The 8,422-nt window shown below is 37.4% G+C and overlaps 1 pseudogene; it reads left to right on the plus strand.

Moving 5' to 3' along the window:
• The window catches only part of LOC105554250, a 27,764-nt pseudogene extending 19,977 nt beyond the window's left edge, over nucleotides 1-7,787 (plus strand).
• The last annotated feature ends 635 nt before the right edge of the window (nucleotides 7,788-8,422 follow it).

An 8,422-nucleotide genomic window follows, 5' to 3' on the forward strand; every position in this document is an offset into this window, starting at 1 on the left:
TCAGACAGGGTCATTTGCATCTGCAGAGGTTTCGCCTGCTTTTTTTTGTTTGTTTAGCTATGCCCTGTCCCCAGAGGTGGAGTTCACAGAGACAGGCAGGCCTCTTTGAGCTGCTGTGGGCTCCACCCAGTTCGAGCTTCCCAGCAGCTTTGTTTACCTACTTAAGCCTCAGCAATGGTGGATGCACCTCCCCCAGCCTCTCTGCTGCCCTGCAGCTCGATCTCAAACTGCTGTGCTAATGAGGGCGGCTCCGCAGGCGTGGTACCCTCTGGGCCAGGTGTGGGATATAATCTCCTAGTGTGCCCTTTGCTAAGACCCTTGGTAAAGCGCAGTATTGGGGTGGGAGTTACCTGATTTTCCAGGTGTTGTGTGTCTCAGTTCCCCTGGCTAGAAAAAGGGATTCCCTTCCCCCTTGCGCTTCCCAGGTGAGGCGATGCCTCGCCCTGCTTCAGCTCTCGCTGGTTGGGCTGTAGCAGCTGACCAGCACCGATTTTCCGGCACTCCCTAGTGAGATGAACCTGGTACCTCAGTTGAAAATGCAGAAATCACCTCTCTTCTGTGTCGCTGGTGCTGGGAGCTGGAGACTGGAGCTGTTCCTATTCGGCCATCTTGCTCCACCCCACTATTACTTCACTTCTGTAGCATATAATGTGTTTTTTAGAAGCACTGTAGTTTATCCTAGAAATACATGTTTTAATATGTTATGGAACACATTGAAAACCAGGTCTCATATTTAGCTGTTAATCTGCCTCCTCTAAACCTTTAAAATTTATTATATAAAACACTATATAAATAGACTTTAAAGGAAGAAATTAAAATAGGCTTTTTTAAATGTAAAAGATGTCTCACATCTTTAATCCCAGCACTTTGAGAGGCCAAGGTGAATAGATCACAAGGTCAGGAATTCAAGACCAGCCTGGCGAACATGACAAAACCCCATCTCTACTAAAAATACAAAAATTAGCTGGGCGTGGTGGTGGCCGCCTGTAATCCCAGCTACTTGGGAGGCTGAGGCAAGAGAATCGCTTGAATCTGGGAGGTGGAGGTTGCAGTGAGCCAAGATGACGCCACTATACTCTAGCCTAGGTGACAGAGTGAGACTGCGTCTCAAACAAATAAATGAAAATAAATAAATGTAAAAGAAACACCAAGATATGTGGATCGTTAAGTGTTAAAAGTCTAAAATAACTGTTTTGTGTGTCCTTGAATAAATCCATCTACAGTTTCTATGTATGTGTCCAAATTTCTTTTTAGAAGCTTATTGAATAACTTGGGACCACAAACACAACTGGATTTCTAATTACATAGGCAGTGTTTCTGCCTCTACATTAGGTTGCATCTAAAAGTTAATTGGGGATGAAGCTTTCTTAATTAATCACATATTGATGGGTTAATAATCTAAATGCACAAGTAGACTGATTATCTTAACTTACTGCACATATATCCCATAGAGCTAAAATTGTTAGCCTGTAATGTTGATTTTTCTATATTTTAAAAGATACAAATTTAGAACAATGAGAGAAAGGCATCAAAACCTAGTCTTAAATTGATTGTGTTTGCAAAAGCTTTGCCTTAGGTGTTTTCATAAACCTGAGTTTGCACAATTTTTATTTGGAAAAATGTAACCTAGGAAACTATTGAAAAGCAATGCTTTTTAAGTAACAACAATTGACACTAGCTCCTTATTACTAATCTTATGAAATCCAAATGCCCCTATCTACTAACCATATTATTTCAATAGGCCATCTCGTTCTCTAGTTTCATCTCTTTATTTTCAATTAGTCTTCCTTTTCTAACCAAATCCTTAAGTTTTTCTTACTTGAACATCTATTTTTATATTTTGAACTTTAAATTTCATTCTCATTTGTTTTCCATGAACAAAGTAAAACAAAACCAAAACATATTAAAATTTATTAAAGATTAGCCCTCCTTTTGTGCGTTGGAGCCATGCTTAGCTCCTGCAGTTACCCTTCCTTGCACTTGTGTCAGGGCTCAGAACACAATACCTCAATATATGATACCTTGGCATACTAAGTATTTTAAGCTGAAATTGAGAGGACAGTGGAAGCAAGATGGTCGCTGACCTTTTTCTCTTTCTCTGAACTTTTCCCTCCAGTAAAGCATGGTCGTAGAAGAATTCTCTGACCTATGTTGTTTGAAAGTAGGTTGTAGGACCCCCATTCCAGAGGGATACAGCCCTATACCTGGAAGCCATGAAGAATCTGGACAAACAGGCCTTGCTAAATTAGTACTATTACAGTATACCCTTTAGTCCTCCCATCACACTTCTGCATGACCACCTGTAAAAATACAGTTTTCTCTGGATCTATCTTTAGGACTTCATTTCTGAAGGCTCCACTCTCACATAAAATTTTAGTTAAATATAGTTTAATGATTTCCCCTTGTTAATTTGTCTTTTATTACAGGAGTCTCAGCCATGAGTATTGCAATGAATGAGGAAAAGGTATTATAGCTGACCCTTGAACAATGCAGGGATTAGGGTCACAGACTTCTGTGCAGCCAAAAATTCACATATGACTTTGACTCTCCAAAAACTTAGTTACTAATAGCTGATTGTTATCTGGAAGCTGTACCAATACGATCAGTAGCCAACTAACACACTTTTTGCCTGTTCTATGTATTGCATGTTGTATTCTTATAATAAAGTAAGCAAGAGAAAAGATGTCACTAAGAAAATCCTAAAAAAGAGGGAATATTTAATATTCATTAACTGGGTCATAGTAAAGGTCTTCTTCCTCATTGTCTTCATATTGAGTAGCTAAGGAAGAGGTGGTGTTAGTCCTGCTGTCTCAGGAGTGGCAGAGGTAGAAGAAAATCCACATATAAGTGAACTCACAGTTCAAACCGATGTTGTTAAAGGGCCAATTGTACACAGCTTCTGGGAAGCAGGATGTTGAAGTCTTTGGCCATTATTCTGCATATCAAACACTTAAAGCGATAAACCAATTACCAACAGAAAAATACATAAAGCAATAGCTTCAAAGACACTGAACGTAAGGCAATGGATAACAGTGATCTCTGAGATACAAAAAAAAAAAGGAGGAAATAATGATTTTCCCAGTATTGACAGTTTTCAGGCCACAGAACAAGCAGGGAAATCCCAGGCATAAGCCTGAGTTGAGGAGTTAAGAGTCCTGGGAGATCAAGGTTGCTAGCATTGACAGGACAAAATACCAGAGAAGAGAGAAGTACATAGACAACTCCAGAGATCCTTAGACGTCTCCTTAGGGAATTCAGCTGAGTGACAGTGCACTACCCAAACCTTGGGAAAGAGCCATCAGAAAGCATTAGGAGTAACAGTCCCTGGCTTTCACATAGGGTCAAGAGGTGCACCCTTTTTCCGGGGACTGACAGGAAGACGAATATTTGGGTAAAATACATGTAAGTTTCTTGACTCAGTAGGGAAGAATAATTAACACTAGGCTGAGTACTGCTCAATCACATCTAACAAATCTTAAAAACATAATGCAAACTCATCAAACATTTTCCAATTAACTGCAACCCCAAACAAAACTCAAGAACATTTGTAGAAATATAAACATCTACCACCTACAAGCTGATGTTCACATTATCTGGTATTCAATAAAAAATGACCCAGGCATACAGAATAGCAGGAAGATATAAACCATAAAGAGGAAGAAAACAATTAAAAATGACTCAGTGAGACAAGGTGAGATAAAAATACAGTGAAGATTTAGCAATCTTCCTTGTATTATAATGGAAACTAATAAATGTATTATAACTGAAACTATCTAAAATGAAACAAAATTATTACAGTTAAATAGGAAGAGTAAGTCATTATAAGATAAGTATAGTTAATAGTTACATAGTTGCAAATTGCTGGAAAGAGGATATTGAATGTTCCCAATAAAAGGAAATATTTGAAATGATGGATGGATATGCTAATTACCTTGATCTGATCACTATACCTTATATGTATGGAAACATCACTATGTACCCCCATGAATATGTATAATTATTTGTCAAGTAAAGACAAAACAATTAGCTAAGTTAACAGATCAGCCTAATAATATATATGTAACTGGAGTTCTCAAAGTGAGGGTATGTGTGCAGAAAATATATTTAAACAAGTAGTAACTATTGCCTTTCTGAATTTGGTAAAAATAATAAATCCATAAATAGAAGAACCTCAGCAAAGTCCAAACACAAGAAACATGAAGAAAATGATACTGAAACACATAATATTCAAATTCTCTAAAAGCAATAAAGATAATCTTAAAAGCAAACGTAAAAATGACACATTATATACAAAAGAACAAATGTTAAAATATGACTTTTGGCAGGAGGAGTCAGGAACAATGCATGTGAGAAGAGTTGAACAACATCGTAGCATACTAAAATTTTAAAAAATTTAAAAACTTACCAACCTAGAATTTTATCTCCAGTGAAAATATCTCACAAAGTGAAGGCAAAGTAAATACTTTCTCAGAAATATGAAAGCTGAAATAGTTCCTCACTGGCAGAGTTCCACCCTGAGACCCGTTAAAGAAAATCCTTGAAGAAAAAGGAAAATAACGAAACTGAAATACAAATCTATACAAAAGAATGATGCCACAGAAAATGACAATTATGTGAGTAAATGCTTGTATTAGTTTTCTAGGACTGCTGTAACAAAGCACATCAAACTGGGTGTCTTAAACCACAGAAATTTATTGTTTCACAGTTCTAGGGGCGAAAAGTTCAAAACAGGTGTTGACAGGGCCATATTTTCTGTGAAACATTTAGGGAAGAAGTATGCCTTGCTTCTTTGTAGCTTCTGGTGTTTGCTGGCAATTCTCATCTTCCTCAGCTTGCAGATGCATTACTATAATTGAGGTAGGAAGCTGGATAGAACTCCAGAGGTGGGGCTTGGACACTGGAGCACATTGAGGACTAGTTAAAACAGGGATGAGGTGGAAGCAACTTTTCATAAAACATGCCCAGCAGTGTGCCATGTCAGTTTACAATTGCCATGGCAAGACCTGGGAGTTACCACCCTTTTTCATGCAATGATCCAACAACTCCAAAGTTACTACCCTTTTTTTTTTTAAAAAAGAAATTTCTGCATAAACTTCCCCTTAATCTGCCTGTGATTAAAGGTACGTATAAATATGACTGGAGAACTACTCTGAGCTGCTAGTCTCTGCCAAGGGGGTAGTCCTCCTCTGCAGAAACAGTCACAGAGCTGTAACACTGCCAGAGCTGGAACATGGCCACTTCAGTAAAGCTGTTTTCTTCCACCACTGGTTCATCCTTGAATTCTTTCCTGGGGAAGCAAAGAACCTTCCCAGGCTAAGCCCCTGTGGCTAAACTCCAATGTGGGGCTCACATTTAATTGGAGATCCACCCTACTTTAGGATGGTAACTTCTTAACATGGTATCTGTGGTGATCCTATTTCTCTTGCAGTTAAGATTTCAACATATCATTTGGGGGAATACAGTTGAACCCACAACAAGACATACAGATGTTTTTCTTAGTATTCAAATTTCTTTAAAAGATAATTGAATTTAAAATAATGCAACTTGGATTTATTCTACTTAATGACTCCAGGCATTCTGTTAAATAGGTATAATTGTTTCTATGTTGAAGTTATTTAAGTTTAAAAACTGTATATTCATGGATGCTATTTTTTTTTTTATTTGATTTAGTTTTAGTTGTACTCTGGAGAAAATCTAGCCAGTACCTACATCACTGATGTGAACCCTTGCATATTGTAAATAGATTAAGGTCACAGCATTTTAAAAATTCCTTAAAAATAAGTTGGTCACTCAAAAATATGTAGCTAAACAGAATGAAGTATTAAACTAAATGGAGACCCTCAGGAGTATAACAGATTCCATGGACAAGAAAACGCTTCTGGCTCAATGGTTTGCTTCAGTTTGTGACAGAGAACTTGTGTAATATACACACAAGTAGTGAATGAGGAATCTCACAGACTTCCAGGTAGAAAAATGTGAAGTCAGACCTTAAAATACCAAATGGATTATTGTTTTCTCCCAACAGTCTCTGTCCCTACAGATTTCATCTCATAGTGACTACATTTCATTAATTAGAACAGGAGACAGGAGAGTAAAGAAGGTATTTTTTTTTTTATTTTGTTGTTTGAAAATTGTAAAACGTTGAAATCATAATGCCCCTGTGTATACTGTCTGCTAGGCTTTATTGCCTGATTGCCTTCTCCTACATGCATTAGCACTACTACCCTTGAAAGACACACACACACACACACACACACGCGCACACATAAATATACATCGTGGAACTTTTGGTTTAACCACCCAGCCATGGTTTCCAGGGTCGTAAACCATTTAAGTCAAAAGCAGTCACCAGTGCCCTAGACACCACCCTCATAAAAACAGAGAACTCCCTGGCCTGGGTCAGAATGTGCCTCTTCCATGCTCCATGGACTCTTGGAAAAATATTTTTATTACGTAATTCCCAGCACCTGGAAATGCTGTATTTTGTGGAGAACTAGAGGGAATTTTAACTTGTCATAATCTCACAGGGGAGATCTCAACATTTCAAAAGAGAGCTCCCACTTTCATTATCACAGAACCATTTCAGTCAGAATGCCTTAAGAGATTGTATAGAAGAAAAATGGCCTAGAAGGGTTGATTTCACAAAAATTAATAGAATAATAAGACAAAGCAAGGATAAAGTAAATTCAGAATGGAAATAGGCTTTGATAACTCTTCTAAAATTATTTTTGAAACAGCATTAGCTGTTTGGAATACTAGTCACAACTTAAGCCTTGAGAACAATTAAAATCCATCTACGTCAGCTTGTGATTTAAATGTGCAGCAAACAGTAATGAAGTGGAGCAAAGGAAAATGCAAATTTCGTCAAAGGCAGTTTGAAGATTCTCAACATTTTATAGACCACCTTAATAGACATAGCTATCCAAATGTGTATTTTTGTTTGCATTTTAATTGCAGTGAGTCATTTAAGCTGCCATTCCAGCTTGCCCAGCATACAAAAAGTCACAGGCTATTTCAAACTCCGTAGTTTTCCAGAATTCCATGAGCTTTTGGAAGATCTTCTTGTGCTGTATGAACAAGAAGCTCAGCAGTCTTTAAGTAAAACACCAGAATCATCTGCACAATCCAGTGAAACAATTCTTTGGGATGTTCACACAGACTCAAATCCTAATCATCAGGAAAAAGATTCATCTAGTAATGAGAAACAAACTATTAGTCTGCCAGTTTCTACTAGCAAATCAAGGAAAGATTCTACAGAACCAAAGGCACGTGTAGAAAGTATGGAAAAGAAAACAGTTTAGTTCAGAATAGAAATGAACGTTCTGATGACGGTTTCAAATATGAGCTTCATAGACAGAAAGATGCCTGACAAAGAGCCAAATTCTGAAAATAATCATAGTAGTAGTGATTTAGTCAATGGACACAGTGAGGTAGAGGAAACACCTTTAGTTTGGTCAGATCCTGCTTTGAAAATTGATGCAAACAGAATCAGGACAGAAAATGGTTCCATTTTACCTAGTGTTGTACCACAAGAATACAATACCTTACCAGTATCTCAGGCACCTTCCAAACCAAATCTGACAAGTGAACATACTTCATATGGTTTGGTTTTAACAAAACCAGTTATCTTGATGAACAATATCTTCGTAGGCCCAAATGCAGAAAATTTCTTACTGATAGATGCCTGTTCTGATCAAGATAACATGTGTAAAATATTAGTGAAAAGATGTGGCAAATGCCTGACCACCTACTGTAATGCAGAGGCACTTGAGGCTCATCTTGACTGATAAAAATGTTTCACAAAGATCTGTCAATCAAGCAGTAGTGTGAAAAAAGCACTATAAAAATGCATCATCAGTTTGCTATTTCCCTGATGGCCTTAATTTTAGAGTGGTCTCGGATTACTAAAGATAAAGACAAAACACGTTTTCTAGAATGAACTCAGAGGAGATGGAGTGGCTTAGACTCTAAAAGGGTTATTATAAAACTCCCGAAGTACCAGTTCTCCAGAAAACCACATTTAAAAAAGTTTATGATGATTAATAGCAGCAGCATGTTCAGTTTCGCTTATATGAGAAACATGTTTAGGCAACTCGGTGGAAAACCAGCTAAGGCTATACAGAAAGGGAAAAGTTAACCCATTATTAGAAAGTGTGTGTGGGGTGTGGGGCTCGTTTACAATAATTATCAATTTAAAGTATTTTATTCTACAACAATCTAAAACAGGGATAAAAAGAACAAAAAGGCAAACTGTTTAAAAGTGGATCTCCTAATGCCCCAATGTCCGATATTCCAGTTACTCTAAATAATAAAATCTTCATTCAAGGCAGATAATCTCATAAGACCCTATTATATTAGAGCTTCTTGAATGAGGCTACTATGGAAGTGGGGAATTTCTTCCAGGTAGCATCTATATTTTATT

This window comes from Mandrillus leucophaeus, unplaced genomic scaffold (assembly GCF_000951045.1).
Source record: "Mandrillus leucophaeus isolate KB7577 unplaced genomic scaffold, Mleu.le_1.0 Scaffold636, whole genome shotgun sequence".
Taxonomy (NCBI): domain Eukaryota; kingdom Metazoa; phylum Chordata; class Mammalia; order Primates; family Cercopithecidae; genus Mandrillus; species Mandrillus leucophaeus.